Raw genomic sequence first — 18,209 nt, forward strand, 5'->3', positions numbered from 1 at the left:
GAGTCCCACATTGATGTTCTTGCCACCATTTTTGAAAGGTTGGAGAAATATAAAGTGCACCTTAATCCAAAGAAATGTGCATTTGGGTTCAAATCAGGTAAATTGTTAGGCTACATTGTGTTAAGAAGAGGTATTGAGGTAGATCCTGCAAAAGTGAAAACCATCATGGATATGCCTCCACCTACAACATTGAGACAACTCCACAGTTTTCAAGGAAAGTTACAGTCCATTAGGATATTTGTGTCACAATTAGCAGATAAGGTCCATCCACTTCAGCATTTGCTTTGCAAGGGAAACAAGTTTCAATGGGATTGTCTATGCCAAAAAGTAGTTGAACAAATTAAGACATATTTGGCTAATCCTCCAGTTCTTGTCCCTCCAGTTGCAGGACGACCATTAATTCTATACATTTCAGCTACTTCAGTTGCCCTAGGAGAACTTTTGGCACAATTAGATGACAATGGGAATGAGCAAGCTATATATTACCTCATTCGAACACTAGTTGGCTATGAGTTGAACTACACTACTATTGAGCGAGAATGTTTGGCTATAGTCTTTTGCACGCAGAAGTTACACCATTATGTGCTTAATCATAATACATACCTCATTGCCAAGATAGATCCACTCAAATATTTGCTATCAAAAGCCACCCTCACTAGTCGAGCAACAAAATGGGTCTTGATTTTAAGTGAATTTGACATTGTTTATTTTTGTGTGTTAGTGAAAGCCTCTTATGGTGCACCTTGATCTTCTATATTTTGGTCATACCTGAATGGATTTCATTGATTACACATGTTGTTTGTGGTATGATCTATTTTTTTTAGGCTTTATTTCATATGTGTTAGTTTTAGATTATGTTAATGCGTTGCACAATGAGGGCAATGAGTTAGCACACTTTCCACCAAAGATCCCTAAAAAGACTTTGGGTGTGCCTAGACCTCTCCATGGCGTATACAACATTTGATCCATCATGACTATGCAAACTACACCTATTGTCCTAAAGTCTCTATGGTTTTGTATGTCTAGTCCACGCAAAAGAGTCATGTCATTTATGCTTCTATAGCATATAATGCATAAACTCATTTGCAAAATCAACTTAAAGTGTGCTCTCCATATAAACACAATGGAATCTCTTGATATCATGTAGTTAGGTTTCATGTAGCTAGGCTCTTCATTCAAGTCATGCTTGAGACAAGGTCCTATTTATTCCCCCCTCCTATGCTATGCTGTTGGGTTTCTATGAGTGATAGTTTGGACCAATATTCATTTTAGGTTGCACTTTCATTATGTCGCATTCATTAGTTCATTTTCATTAGGTTGCATTCATTTATGTTTATGTTTATTAGTGTGTTCATTTTTCATTGTATTAGATTGCATTGTTTGTTTGTTCCATTAATTGCATGCATCTATTTTAGTCATCATATCTAGGGGCATATACATCATAATCACATCTCACATATATATAGTACATCCATACATGTAAAATAAAGCAGTGCATACATCTCATAATCATTAGCAAACCCGCATCATCCACATAACAGGCATCATATGCATATACATATCATATAGAAACATCACATAGCATCACATCCTGCATCACAAATGTCAGTATCCACATCATAGATATCATATGTATCACATAAATTCATACACATATAGAGTCATCAAATCATGTCATGTATATATATCAAGAAATAGTGTCTCTATAGTCCATATACAAATCATGTAGAATCATATAGTATAAATGCATCATCAAAAACTCATTGCATCTGCACATATCTATCAAAAAATTGATCACTATATAAAATCAAGCCACTGGCTGTGAGCGCCCAACCCCCCCTGTATCCCCCCTTCGAGGAGGTCTATATTGTCTTACAAACTGCTCTAATCTAGCTTTGCCCCCTGAGATCCATGAGTTGGCCCCCCTCTTAAAATTTGGTTGTCATTGATCGGCAGGCACAACCTCAATATAAAGCGATCTATAATAGGTTATCTCTCATATGGCCCATGCCTCTGCTCGGCTGGCTATGATGGCCTGAAGAATGATTGTGACGACTGCCCCAGGCTGTAGCATCTGTCTCACTATGTCCCTTTGCCTACGGTATCTGTCTAACTACACCTGATGGTTAGCTCGCTCAGCCTATAACGTGGCTACCTCCCCTCGGAGTCTCTCCAGCTTTGTTTGCTCCTCTACCTCTGTATGGATCTTCATCCCAACAAACTCCCTAGCATGCACCCATGCCTATAGGGCTACTAAGGCCTCATGTGCACTATCTCCTCTAGCCCTTTGCACCTACATCTTTGCTTGTATGACTGTCATGGCCTGCTCTATGTTGTCTACTCGTGCCTGTTGCACCTATGCTACCCCCTATGACTGGCATACCTCTACACAGAGGCTATCTCGCTCAACGCTCACCATATCTGGGTCCTCTGCTAGCCCCTGTCTCTGTCCCACTATTGGAACTTATACATGTACCTGTACTTGTGGCCCCTATCTTGGTGCATATGCTGATGCCTCTGTTGGGGCCTGTACTGGTGTTGGCCCTGGCCCTCTCCTCGCTCGAGCTCTGTTCCTTAATGGTCCCTCCTATGCCCCTTGTGTTGGTGGTGGCATCATAGCTGCCTACCCACCATCCCCTGCTCCATCCCCCTCCCCCTTGTTCCTACTCCACTGGTGGTGGTGCCCCAAGCACTGTCAGTCTCACGGGTTGATGAGCGACCCACCACTGTGCATATGTCGGTGTCACACCTGCATCCCCCCTGTCTTGTTCGTGTACCCACAACACTGTTGGCATAGATACCCATGATATGTGGGCCAACTGAAGGTTGGTTCTATGCCCCCATAGCTGACCGTACTCCCTAGACACAACAGGGTATAGGAATCTGTTTAGTATCGTATCTTGTGTCCTCCCAAACTGTCATCACACCGGAGAAGGCATGTAATGCATGATCACATGCATGGACAGCCCAATGATCTAGCAATCAATCTATGTGTACAGGAGGTACATTTGATCCTCTGTGTCATCCTCCCCGCTTGCTACTACTGTCCTACACCACTGCTCTACCCCATCATATGAAGTCCACTCGAACATAATGATCTCATCAATAAAGTGGCGCTAAAATATGACTAACTCTGTAGCTGTATACTGGATTGGAGGCTGGTAGCTACAGGTGAATGGCTTTTCAGGGTGCTTGGTCTCTCACCGAGTGATAGGTTGTGTGACTCCAATGTGCTCCCATGACCAAACCATCAGCAGTGTCAGTCCTAGTCCCATAGTCTACAATGTACGATAGGCACACATGTGCAAATTGTGGTATAACTCTGCTAGGATCGTTTGTCCCTAGCAATAGACCTCTTCGTCCTCCTATAGAAGGGTGCTCAACACCCGCGCCCAACTGATAGACCAACCATGTCCTGCATGATCAGGTAGCATCTGCCATATGAGGGAGGCCAGATATATTGCCAACCTTGATAATCTCTGCTCTAGAGCTCCCCTCCAAGATAGCCACGATCGCTAGATTAGCAGTCTCTATCACCGTCTACCAAAGTACTCTCTCAAAAATGGGTCTGACCCCTCTAGTACGTACTCTGGGTATGCCCCTTGGATGGGCACTCATAGGATCTACCACATGTCCAGAAGTGTGACAGTAGCCTCCCTTGTTAGCAGATGGAAGCTCCCTATGGACATGTGCCATCACTCTATCAATGTTGATAGCTATGCTGAGTGGGCCCTTAGATCCAGCCACTTGTGCATGTGCTCTAGTCTGCAGAGTTTCACGTGTCCCTAATCCACGTCAGTCAGTCACGCTTAGATCACCATGGTCAGAGGATAGTGCTCCCTTGACCTGAACACCACTATGTCCTCCTGCGGTATAGACATGCAAAGAGTTAATCTTTCTAGCCTACGCCATCCCCAAAATGGGGCATCTTCCCTTGTCTTCTGTCGATTTGCCCCAATCAACAAAGCCACTAATCGGTGCAGACACCGATAAGTGAGGATTTTGATCAATGAAAATGTCGATTGGCATAGGCATCGATCAACATAGATGAAAAATTTGTTATCATCTGTGGAGACGACGATGTGTGGTCTATCATCTCTGCTTGCCCTATTCCTCCTTTTCCATCCACAGAGATGACAAGATGAAACCTGTCATCTGCACAGAGTCCCATCCCTTTTCTGGCATTTGCGTAGACAACAAGATGATAGGATCAATCCTGTCATCTCTGCAGACGCCATGGCTGCCACATTATTGTCTGCACAAACGATAGGGTGTAGATTGTTGTCTCTACCCCAACAGCATTTTTGCCTCATTTATTATGTAATAAATGACCTTAACCTAGCCTAGTCTACCAAAAACATGAAAAGGATCAGATGACTTACCGGTGGGCCCATCTCAGTTGCTCGTTGGTACTCCTGAACACGCTCACCAAGCTACAATCGATTAATGGGGTCCATTTTTGCTATGGATGCTTTTCTCTTGAGGTGTGAAAATGACCCTCTTTGGGTCCCTTAGAGGCTTATATAGACCCCCCACGAACCCTGTTTGAGCTCGTGTCTTCCCTGAGCTATGCCCATCCCTTGTTTACCTGTAAGTCATGCAAATGTTGTCATTTATTCTCTTTTTCCTCATTTTCCTTCTTTTCCTAAGACCTTTTCATGAAAATTGCCCAAAATTGTTTTTTTGTGCAATTTTCACAAGGGGGCACCCTCCTCCTTTGTCGTCGCCTGTAGGACTCCTACCTTCTCTGAAGAAACTTATATTTTTTTCTATTTGATATAATGTCATCCCGACATCACACCAAAGACGGGCAAAATGTAGACGCTTAAAATCGTCCCTAAAGTCTATATTAATTTATTTAATATTGCTCATGACATTGTAATTAATTATTAATTAATTAATTATATTGGTCACATTCTTCTACTTACTTAATTTAATTAATTAATTAAGTTTATTCTCCTAAGTATTTAAATTTAATTTAAATACTCCTAGCCCTAATGTGTTAAATTAATTTAACACATGATCTTTCATGTTTCCCCTTTTTTTAAAAATAAATCCTATTTATTTAAATCCTCACATCCCATTAATTCCTCTAAACCTATGATTAAATTAATTCCTATTTAATTTAATCTTAAGCCTAGCCTAAAACCTAGCCTATACACATCATTTTTCATCTTCTTAAGCCTACTTCTTCTCTAATCCCACTTAATCATCTTAATCTCCTTCCTAATCCCCCTCATTAGCCTAATTGTGTGCTCACACATGTGTGAGAAGGCATGCCTACACACTCCCCTTTACACTCTTGTCTCCCACTCTTCCTCCTAATTGTGTACTCACACATGTGTGAGAAGGCATGCCTACACACTTCCCTTTGCACTCTTGTCTCCCACTCTTCCTCCCACTCTTGAATTTTTGACTACTTGCATGGCTTGCATGTCACCTTATGCGGCACCTACATGGATGCCACCTCACTAAGCCCTCCCTCAAGCCTATAAATAAAGGCCTTGTCTCAAGCATTTTCATCTCTTATTATTGCATTGTTATCATGTTGGTTTGAGATTTGAGCTTTCATTATAGTTGAGCTTGCATGCTAGTTTGAGCTTTCATAGTAGTTTTCATAGTGATTTCTAGATGCATACTAACCGTTTGGTAGTTGGTTTAGCTTTTCATTTGTATTATTAGTCTAGTTTACTTATGCATTCACATTTCCTTTGCATTTACATGTTAGTATAGCTTGCATACTTAGTTGGTTTTCTTGGTTTCATTTCATTTTCATCCTTGAATGCCTTCAAGCATGGCTTTCACCATAGCCATTTCTTGAGGTGTTCTTCATATCATATAGGTTAGGTTCATATTTTATCATCACCCACATTTGCATATCCATCATCCAGATATTCAATATATTGTTCTGTTTGAGAGAGCACACCAAACATACCCCACATCCTAACACACCAACAAGGCCTCTCATGGGTGCCTTTGTTGAGCTGTAGAGGTTGCTTGAGGGCTTGATTTGTTGGCTACTTTGAGTTGTAAAACTCAAGCAAGCATTAGTTTGTTTCTTTCATTTTGTTAGCATTTGATGCATATGTTTTAACTAATGTTTGCTTGTTTATTCATACTCCCAACAGGTCACTTCTTCTAGCACACAATGACTTATCACCATTTTTAGTTTTGTTTACACTATCACTTCATTTTGTAACTATGAAAATCACTATTTTTCTCATTATTTGGTTGTCCTTCTCCAGTGCTGCTCATAGTCTTCCATGACTTGTGATTGTAATAACAACATTATCATCATTATAACTTTTTTTGATCTTAATGTCATTGCCTTAACACTCCTCATTCATTGTTTTAAAATATTCATTCCACTCTCTTTGAGCTTTATTGATTGTCATTGCATTTTGACCCTATAATTTTTGTATTATTTCATTATATTTTAGTAATATAATCAACACCCTTTTACTAACATGTAAAGTGTCTTTGAAAACAACCCCCCAACTTACCCTTTGGACACCCAAATCTATATGGTGACATATTCTATATCCTTAAGGATTCATTCACTATTGAATCTACTAGTAATGCAAAGGAAACACAAGATAAGACTTATTATGTAATGTTGCCACCAAAAATTTGCATGGTGCATCTACTACCATGTTCCCTTGTTAGAGGTGCAAAGCATTTACCATTAGTCATGAGGAGAGTTGAGAGCATGCTTCTTGCAATTCAGCTCAAACATAAAATTAACTACCCAATTCCTGCTTCCAAGGTAACCAGTCACTGGAAAGACTAGTACTATACAAGTAAAACCATTCTCAAAATGACAAAAATTATTTTTCTATTGGAAGTTACAATATGTTTCATTGGTTATGTTACCAACTTTTAAAATATCCCTGACAGATCTTGGAAGCATTAACTATTGCATCATGTCAAGAGTCATTCTACTATGAGAGGGAAAAACTATTAGGGGATGCATGTCTTAAATTGGTTATCAGTAGATGTTTATTCCTCAAATACCCTCAGAAACATGAGCAACAACTTACATGCATGAGACAATAGACTGTAAGAAATGTTGTACTACATCAGTATGCACTAAGTAAAGGACTACAATCCTATATTTAGGCTAATCACTTTGCTCCATCTAGATGGATTGCTCCTAGTGTGCTCCCAATATTTGATGAGGATACTAATGAATGTGATAATGTACATTTTCTTAGTGATGTTGATCTCATCTTGCTAAAAAAATTCGTGACACATAAAAGCATGCATCTTGAAGATAGTGATGATGATTCAATGGAGGAGGGTGAAATTGAAGGAGATTCAAGTTTTTATTGTATTCTTTCAAGAAAGACATTAGCAGATGTTGTAGAAGATTTGACTAGATTCTATTATGTGGAAGGAGGAAAGAAAGAAGTTTCTCATTTGATGAACTAGATAGGTATTCCTGCATGATTTGATGCTAAAGAAGGTGAACTTGCTAGGAAAAGTTGCAAGGTACTAGAATCTATGGCAAGGAGTATCGATTTTGATAAATTAGAAGGTGCATTTAATTGTAAGTTCAATTGGAGAAGCTTTTTGGTTGAAGCATTTACACATGCCTCAAGACCCTCATCAGGAGTCTCTTGCTATCAATGATTAGAGTTTATCAGTGATGCAGTTTTAGATCACCTCATAAAAAAAATCTATATGGTGATAATTGTTGGTGTAAATAAGTATTCACTATTTACACTTTACTTAAGTTTACTTAGGTCAATGCATTATTTTATTATTTATTAGGTTGACACTTAGGAGTTTGCATACTTTTATGAGTTGTCATGTTGACAACACAGAAGTAAGTAGCTCTAATTTAGCACACGGTGTCTACAACACTAGAGTTTGTACAATTAACTAAGTTGTCATGTAGAAAACATAGTTATTCGCACTCTTAATTAAACACATGGTGTCTACAACATTATTTTGTGTGCTACACCTTTGTAGGCTTATCCTCTCATCATCGCACTTACTTATGTTCTTAATGGAAGATAATCCACACCTGGTGGACATGTGCTTGGTTGCAAGACTTATCAGTATGCTAACTCCTAGGCATTCTAGAAGCATTCTGGAGGCCTTTATACATAGGCACTCCTAGTGTACATATCATATTAATTATAATGAATTGACTATCATATCATTATTCTGATCATACTCTTTTGGTCTACTATTGTGCTTGTGCTTGAGTTCCTTGGTCTTGGGTGAATTTTTCCCTAAGCATCAGAGGTATACCAAATTCTTACAATAATATCAGCACCTTTTGACTAACAATAAGTAAAGTGTCTTTAAAAATAACCCCCCAACTTAGCCTTTAGACACCCAAATCTATATGGTGACATCTTCTATATCCTTAAGGATTCAAACCTACTCCAACTAAGAACTCAATATAATCTTCTAATTTTTTTAGTGAATTTGAACTAGGACTACCCCACTTATTACCAACCCTTATCTATATTGATTCTTGTATCTTAGGGCCCTACCTTCCCACAACCATAAAGTAATCTTACTGTACATTCTTTAATAGCTAACGCGCCCAACCAATTTCCACATTACACCTTTAGCAATACACCAAATCAACCTACTATGCATTGTGATAGTCATACCTTTGTTTGCTGAGATAGTCACAACTTAAACTCAACCATAGTGCCCCTTTTCCTAAAAAACACATGGACACTATTAGAATCCCTTAACACTTTAACACTTCCATAATAAACTACAGATTACTTCCTCCAATTAATATTACAATTAGATTCATGCCTATGACCCAGATGTCTTAGTCTAAGATGGTTTAAAAGACCTTTCTTTTATCAAGAACATGTTATTTCCTTTATATGGTTTCCTACACATAATGTGAAGGCATAATATAGACATTTTTTCATCTTTTGACCAATCATGAGAATTTTACACACAAAAAACAAAAGGATTCTACTTTTAATGAGCTTAATAATTACCTTAAGGAGGGATTGATAGTTTAAACAAAAACTTGAGTGCCTTCCTTAAAAACTCTATGAAGTTAAATGAAACAAAAACCAAAATAAGCACATGTAGACTTTCATTAAATCCTAAAGACAAAAGATGTACCCAAATGATTCCTTACATTCAAATCTGGCCTACAACAATTAGTTATACTAGACAAAAAAAAATTTGCAAAGAACCAAAACTTTATTGATTGTAAGCTTGATACATGAATTCTTGCCCTTATTCTAATTTCTCTTATTTAACTTCTTTTGTATTCTCTACCATTCCTATGGGTTGTTGACTTGCACCATTCTTCAAAGGTTGATTTATGCGAGATTGACTTTTCACTAAGTGTTATTAATCCACTATCTTTTTAATCTTTAATTTTGATCTCTTATGACAATTGACATTTGTTATTAATGTGGAAAATTATTTTTAATAGAGTGAAGTTCATTGAAAATGCAACTTATTTGCAAGTAGAAAATTTAGAGGATGAGTTACAAAAATAATGGGCTTCATTATAGTGTCCTATAAATAATGGGGATAAGTTTTGGACACATGAATAGGAAAGCCATGGAAGTTGTGTCTTTGATCTTAATGAGCATGACTACTTCAACTCTATACTTATATCGGATTGTGAATACAAATTGGAAAATCTTATCTGGGTTATTTCATTTTACAAGAGGAATAAAGAGGTTTGTTTGAAAGTTGAAACCTAGCTAGATATAGACATGACTCAAATTTCGTCCAGATTTGGAATCCTATAATCCATCATTAAAAAAAAATCTAAAATTTAATTTGTTTTAAAATTATGAAAATAAATGATGTGTATCTAGAGATTGTTTGTCTTTCCCATATCACATCAAATGATGAAATTAGACATGAAAAAAGAAACCAAATAATACAACATTGATAAGTTGGTTCTTCTAGAGTATACATCTCTAAGAATTCCTACATCATCCATGAAAAAGATATATTCTAGAACATGTACCTTGTAACACATGCCCTTTGGTGAAGTGAGCTATCTCAACTATCTAGGGACTGCAAGATTATTGATGAAAAAAATACACTTATTTCAACCTAAAATATGAAGAAAATAATGTTCTTAAATGATATGCGTGACAAAATATTCATATTCATGTGGAATAATATAACAAAAAAAGGTTCTAGACCTACAAAAGTGACATCATTTTCCCATCTTCTGGTGCATGTCATTTTTCCATTGTATCCAAAATAAGATTATGCCACTCTGAATCAAGAATGCACGTGCAATTGCACTCTATATACATGGACAATAGTTGGAGCTGAAAAAATGCACCACATTTATAATTATTCAATAGGTCAATTAAGTTTTTAAAATTATAGACCATCATGAACGTTAAAACTCTAGCTGCTATGTGCATGAGAATGTCCTCAACAAGCCAACATATAGAAAATATTTATTTGCTTGCATAATGAGGACATTACCCTTGCCTATAAGAGTCAAAGTTACAATGTTGATGATGGTCTACAACTTGAAATACCTAATTAAAGAAGTCTAACAAAGATGTAAACCTATTGCATTTTTCAACTTCACTTGATGTCGTATGCATATGAATTGAGATTGCATATTGAACTATGGCCTCCTTTTGCATTGCCTGAAACTAAGAGATTCACACAATTAGTTGTCATGCAATAATAGGTTATTGTTGAGCTTCACTTGGTTTCAAGAGTAGTTTAATATTCTATACTAATAAGGGCCAACCACATGAAGCCGGAAGCTCATTCCCCACCACCACCACCACCACCCCCCCCCCCCCCCCCCCCCCCCGACCTGTTGGAAATATAAGAGGAGTAACTGAGAGGGGAGGGGTGAATCAATCACGAAAAAAATAAATAACATCTCCCTTTGATGTCAGTACAAAATAATCTCTAAAAACTAAACTCTTCTAATGCTCGACAAATACACAAAAATGTTGTAACTCAACAAATACTAAATATGCTTGGCAAACACTTATCATGAAAATATTAAGATGTTATATGTGATTACTTATTACTTTAACTTGGTTTCAAATACATAAGAAGAAATAGCATGAACACATTTGACACCAAGATTTAATGTGGAAACCCAATTTGGGAAAAACCACCAATTGCAACTAGTTATTGATTTTCACTCTTCTAAAGTGAGCCCTATTAGGAACCAACCCTATTAAATATTGCAAAAGACACTATTAGGTTTGACACTGTTAGAGGATTTAATCACCATGTTAGGAGTGGCCTTGTTAGAGGCCTTTAGACAATTCAATAGAACTTCTACCTTGTTAGAGGATATAAAAATAGTTGTTAAGCCAACTCTATTAAGAGATTTAGATCACTACTACAATGGTTAGAGAGTAACAATGACATGACCTAATTTGGATGCAACTGAATTTTTTATTAGAAATCTCAATTCTAGCTTGTATACTTGATCCTTGTTGATCAAATATATCTTTTTAGCTTCTCAATGATATTTTGCTTATCCTTCTAATTTGCTTCCTCTAAGCATCATCAAATCTTCAATTATCTTCCATGCATTCACACTTTTAATCCTCAACTTGACTTTCTATTTATATCTTTCATATTTTCAAGTCAGCTCAAATACAACTTAGGATAATTAATATTTATCTCTCAGTTAGCTAGAACCAACAGATAAATCGATTGACTCAATATGCCAAAAAAAGAAAATCTTCATTGGCCAACCTTGCTTGGTAGACACTAACTTAGAAATGATTTTCTTGTGATAACTAAGTGAACTCAGTTAACACTGCATACACACAAAGTTTCTTTGGTAATCGAGTGAGCTCAGTTAATACTAGTTCCATCCAACATTTCTTTCATTAACCAAGTGAGCTTGATTAACACTCATCTTGTGCAGAATTTTCTTTGGCACCCGAGTGAACTCAGTAGACGATGCCTTAGGAAAACTCTAGATCACTCAACAGATACAAAAAACTATCTTCAATGCCCGAGTGAGTTCAACATGCATGAACTGATAATGATATGACATTTTGTGACAATACACAATTAATCAATTGTTTCAACAATCTCCCTCTTTGGCATCGATGGCAACACAACATGTCATAATACAATGAAATTTTGGAGCAAGAATAAAGCAAGGAAAATATCCTTAGTTTCATTCTGATTCTCATCCATGAGAACTCCCTTTATCAGTGTGAACTCATTCTAACTTCAATTTCTCCCTTTGTCAGAAAGCTTCTATCTACTAAAACTTCTGCCAAGATTATTCTCCCTCTTTGACATCTCTTCTTTCTATTTACAAAATTTCTATGAGATATGATGGAAAACTTCTCCCTCTTTGAAATCTCATGCCAAAGAAAATATTCAGTGAATATCAATGTACCTCAAGTATTGATTCATTTACAATATGCCATTGCAATTTTGCATCAACTGATTGATCTTTAATATGCTCTGGTTGATGCATTGCTAAACTTCATTTAGTGAGCTTCAAATAGGGGAATGACCCCTAGCTTACCTCTTAGATACAGAAATGCATCCTTAGGTAATGGCTTGGTGAATATGTCTGCAATTTGTTCTTTTGTATTTACATATTCCAATCTGACTTCTTTATCTTGTAACAATTCTCTCAAGAAATGATATTGTATAGCAATGTGTTTTGTTTTGGTATGCATCACTAGATTATTTGATATATTGATTGCATTGGTGTTATCACAGTATATGGCTACTGGATCCTTGATTTCTATCTTCATACCTGTCATCAGTTGTTTAAACCAAACAATATTAGAACAATTAACTATTGTTGCCACATATTCTGCCTCATTTGTGGACTGGGAGATACAATTTTGTTTCTTTCTTGACCAAGACACTAGTCTTTTACCAAGAAAGAATGCTTCACCACTAGTCCTTTTCTATCATCAATACTTCCTGCCCAATCAATATCTGTAAATACTTTTAAGTCCAAATTGCCTTCTATTTTGTACCATAAACCATATTCTTTAGTACCTTTCAGATATCTCATGATTTGTTTAACTGCCATCATGTGATTTTCTTTGGAATTTGTTGAGAATCTTGCCACCATATCGACTGTTAATTCAATATTACACCTTGTATGCACTACATACTGTAATTTTCCAATCATTGATTTGTATTTGGTTTGATCTACCTCTTTGAAATCATCATTTTTGGAAAGCTTATGTCCAGTAGACATAGGGGTTCCAACTGGTCTTGAATCCTCCATTCTAAATTTCTTTAGTATCTCCTTGATATATTTAGATTGAGTGATGTAGATACCATTTTTCTTCTGTTGAATTTGTAATCCAACAAAGAATTTTATCTGTCCAAACATAGACATCTCAAATTCTTTACTCATTTCTTTTGAAAATTCCTTGCACAAGTCATCATTTCCTATGAATAAAGTATCATCAACAAATATTTCTACCAACATAGTCTTCTTATCTGGTCCTTCTTTGATATATAGACTACTATTATCATTTGTTCTTTGAAAACCAATCTGTAACAAGTAGTTATGAAGTCTCTCATACCAAACTCTAAGAGCTTGCTTGAGACCATATAATGCCTTATGTAATTTACAGACAATGTCTTTTTTGCTAGGATCTACAAAACCTTATGGTTGTTCAATGTAGACTTCCTCATCAAGGATTTCATTGAAGAATGCAAATTATACATCCATTTTATAAACTTTAAATCCTCTATGAGTTGCGTAAGCTAATAAAGCTCTAACACCTTCTAATATTATGATAGGAGCAAAAGTTTTACCATAATCAATGCCTTCTTCTTGAGAATAGCCTTTACATACCAACCTTTCTTTATTTCTGGAAACTTTTCCATCTTCATTCAGCTTGTTTCTGAACACCCACTTTGTGCCAATTACATTTTTATCCTTGGGTCTAGGAACAAGAGTTCAAGTTTTATTTTTCTCTATTTATTACATTTCTTCATTCATTGCTTCAATCCAACTTTCATTATCCAAAGCATCTTTAACATTTCTAGGTTCAAATTTAGCAAATAAACATGTACCTTTCAATTTGCTTCTTGTCATTGTTCTATCGAATTTGTCTCCAATGATTTGATCATGTGCATGATGCCTTCTAACGTATCTTTCTAACACAAGTTCTTTGGATTTGGAATGAGTTTTACTAATCTCATCATGAATTTCAGTTACAAATCGCGTCCCATTGTCTATGACTCGGGTCCATTAAACTCGGTTTGCTTTAACTCATAGCCTCTGACTCAAGTCCTTTAGACTGTGACTTGGGTTGCACTATCTACAACTCGATAGTTGTTGGAGATTTTGGGGACTTGGGAGGTGAAGCCTCCTTTCTCTCAAATAGATTTGGTAGGGTATCAGGTTCATAGTAAACAAATCTTTTGTAATCCTCAGGCTCTTTGTTGCTTTCTTCTTCACTCTTTTCTGCAAACTCATCTATTCTCACATGTGCACTTTCTATGATTTTATGAGTAGACAAATTCAAACACTTGTATGCTTTACTTTTTCATGAGTATCCTAGAAATATGCCTTCATCACCTTTGACATCAAATTTTCTTTTTCTAGATTCTTTCAAGATATAACATTTGCCACTAAATACTTTCAAGTAACTTACATTAGGTTTGTAGCCATACCATAGTTCATAAGGAGTTTGACTTGAGTCTTTCTTGAGTTGTACTCTATTCAATATATGAACTGCAGTGTTGATAGCTTCCTTCCAGTATTTGATTGCAATATTATTTTCTATCATCAATGTTCTTGCACAATCCATGGTGGATCTATTCCATCTTTTAGCTATACCATTCTGCTAAGGTGTACTAGGAGTTGATACTCATCTTTTAATTCCCTTTTCTATGTAGGATTCATTGAATTCATTACAGATCAATTCACCACCTCTTTCTAATCTCAAATATTTTAACTTCTTTCCAATTTTCTTTTCTACTCTTTCCAAATACCACTTGAATTTTTGAAAAGCTTCTAATTTTTCTTTTAGATACATTACAGTCATCATTTTAGAATAATCATCAACAAAGAGAATGAAAAACTTTTCTCCACTATAACTCTCTATTCCTACAGGTCCACATAAGTTTGTATGCACAGGTTCTAAGACTTATTCTGAATGATAGTTTTTACTTTTGAAACTAGTCTTTCCCATCTTACCAATTTGGCAATTCTTGCATAGACACACATCAAGTTTCCTCAAGCTAGGAATATCTCTTACTCTTTTACGTTTGCTTATCTTAACCAAATTATCAAATGTTACATGACATAATCTTTTGTGTCATAACCAACTTTCTTCTACTTGAGAAATAAAACATGAACTTTCACTGAGATCAAGATAAAATAGATTACCTTTTGTTTGCTTACTAGATCTAACTAGATTTCCTTTTCCATCTAGGAGTTTGGCCTTTCCATCCATAAATTCTACCTTGAATCCAATGTTATTCAACTGTGCTACACTCAATAGATTATGCTTTAGTCCTTCAACCCAATAAGCATTATCACATATAAGTTCATTGGTCAAAGAGGCACATCCTCTTCCTTTTATGAAACAAGGTTCATTGTTTCCAAATCTCACACTAACACCATCATAATATTCCATGTGCTCAAATTTAGTTGTCTCTAGTCATATGATGTGAGTAGTCACTATCAATAATCCAAGTATCATTTTTGCTAACATGAGAGATAAGTGTTATCTTATCTCCTTCATCATCAGATTCATCTTTTACAATAATATATACCATTTCATCTTCATTGTTATCAGAATCTTTAGCCATAAAACAAGATTTCTTACATTTTTCCTTGAAGTTCTTGAATTCCTTCTTGCCTTTGTACTTATTATGTTTCTTCTCATCCTTGTTTTCTCTGTTTGGACACCTAGCAGCAATGTGACCAATTTCTTCACAAGAAAAACATATTAGAGGAATCTTGCCTTCATACTTTCCTCTGCCTTTGGAGTATTTCTTTGCAAGTAGGGCTTCAACAACTTCAAGATCATTGTCAAAACTTTCTTTTGTTTCTTCTTCACTTATTGACTGATTCTCCTTTGGTTTCTTACTCTTTTTCTTGAGTGAAAGTTTGGCTTCAAATGCAGACTCAATACCTTTGGAACTAGGAACATAGTTATCATAGTTATCCAACTCAAAAGCTGTCAATCTTCCAACTAGAGCATCTAAAGATATTTTTTTATTTGGATAACATCTCATTTCTTGAATAGGAGATACTCTAATTGCATTGATAGGAAGAAGAGTTCTGAGTATCTTGCTTACAACGGTTTTGTCATCAATGTCTCCTACAGATGCTTTGATTGCACTCACACTTACTTTGATTCTTTCCACATATTTTGCAATGTTTTCATCTTCAGTCATTTTCATCTGATCAAATTGACCTCTAAGACTTTATGCTTTGGCTCTTCCTATATTTTCATCTCCTCCATAGATGTCTTTCAGTTTGGTCCACATTGCATGACTTGTTTTGCAGTCTTTTACTTCATCAAATTCAACATAACTAAGAGCAGATGCAATATCAATCATCATTATGTTATGATTCTTATTTTTAGCAATGTCTTCAACTGATAATGTTCCAGTAGGAGTTTTGTATTCAGCATCAAGATACTTACAACCTGAATCATTGATAGTTGCTAGATGTAATCTCATAAGTCCTTGCCATGTTGCAAAGTTGTCTCTATTCAACTTGGGAATCTCTCTTCTGTAGACATCCTAATCTTTAGCTTAAGTCTTTGAAACCTTCTCTACAAGCACCAAAAGCTCTGATACCAATTGTTGGAAATATAAGAGGAGTAATTGAGAGGGGAAGCGTAAACCAATTACTACAAAAATAAATCCCAGATCCCTTAGATGTCAATACAAAATAATCTCTAAAAACTGAACTCTACTGATGCTGACAAATACACAAAAATGTTGTAACTTGGTAAATATTGAATATGCTTGGCAAAAACTTACCATGAAAATCTTAAGATGTTATCTATGATTACTTATTACTTTAACTTAGTTTCAAACACATAAGAAGAAATAGCATGAACACATTTGACACCAAGATTTAATGTGGAAACTCAATTCAGGAAAAACCACCAATTGCTACTAGTTACTGATTTTCACTCTTCTGAAGTGAGCCTTGTTAGGAGCCAACCCTGTTGGTTACAAGATACACAGTTAGGTGTGACCCTATTAGAGGATGTAATCACCCTATCAGGATTGGCCTTGTTAGAGGTCTTTATACAATTCAACAAAACTACCACCTTGTTAGAGGATTTACAAATAGCTGTTAGGCCAACTCTGTTAAAAGATTTAGATCACTACTACAATGGTTAGAGAGTAACAATGACATGACCTAATTCGGATGCAATTGATTTTTTGATTACAAATCTCAATTTTGGCTTGTATACTTGATCCTTCCTGATTGAATATAACTTTTCAGCTTGTCAAGGATATTTTGCTTATCCTTCTAATTCACTTCCTCTAAGAATCATCAAATCTTCAATTATCTTTCATGCATTCACAATTCTAATCCTAAAATTGACTTTATATTTATATCTTTCATATTGTCAAGTTAGCTCAAATACAACTTAGAATAATTAATATTCATCTTCTTAGTCGGCTAGAACCAACAGATAAATCAATTGAATTCAATATGCCAAAACAAGAAAATTCTTCATTGGTTGACCCTGTTCGGTAGACACTAACTTAAAAATGATTCTCTTTGTGTTAACCAAGTGAACTCGGTTAACATTGTATACACGCAAATTTTCTTTGGTAACTAAGTGAGCTCGGTTAACACTGGTTCCATCCAACATTTCCTTCATTAACTGAGTGAGCTTGATTAACATTCATTTTCCACAAACTTTCCTTTGGCACTAGAGTGAATTCGATAGATGATGCCTTAGGCAAACTCTAGATCGCTCGGTAGACACAAAAAACTATCTTCAATTCTCGAGTGAGTTCGACATGCACTAACTAATAATGATACGATAGTTTGTGTAACATCAAAGATAGTACACAATTAATCAATTGTTTTAGCACCCCCAACATCTAAATTCCATGTTAACATCTAAAATTCATTCATTTTATTAATAAAATATAACATTCATGAATTATGACATGATAACATTCATTAACACATAAGTTTCATTAGAACATTCACATGAACATTCAATAAAACATAATTAAAACATCTAGACATAAACATCAATCATTATCAAATA

Source organism: Cupressus sempervirens, chromosome 10, assembly GCF_028749045.1.
Source record: "Cupressus sempervirens isolate cs-2001-9-10 chromosome 10, ASM2874904v1, whole genome shotgun sequence".
NCBI lineage: Eukaryota > Viridiplantae > Streptophyta > Pinopsida > Cupressales > Cupressaceae > Cupressus > Cupressus sempervirens.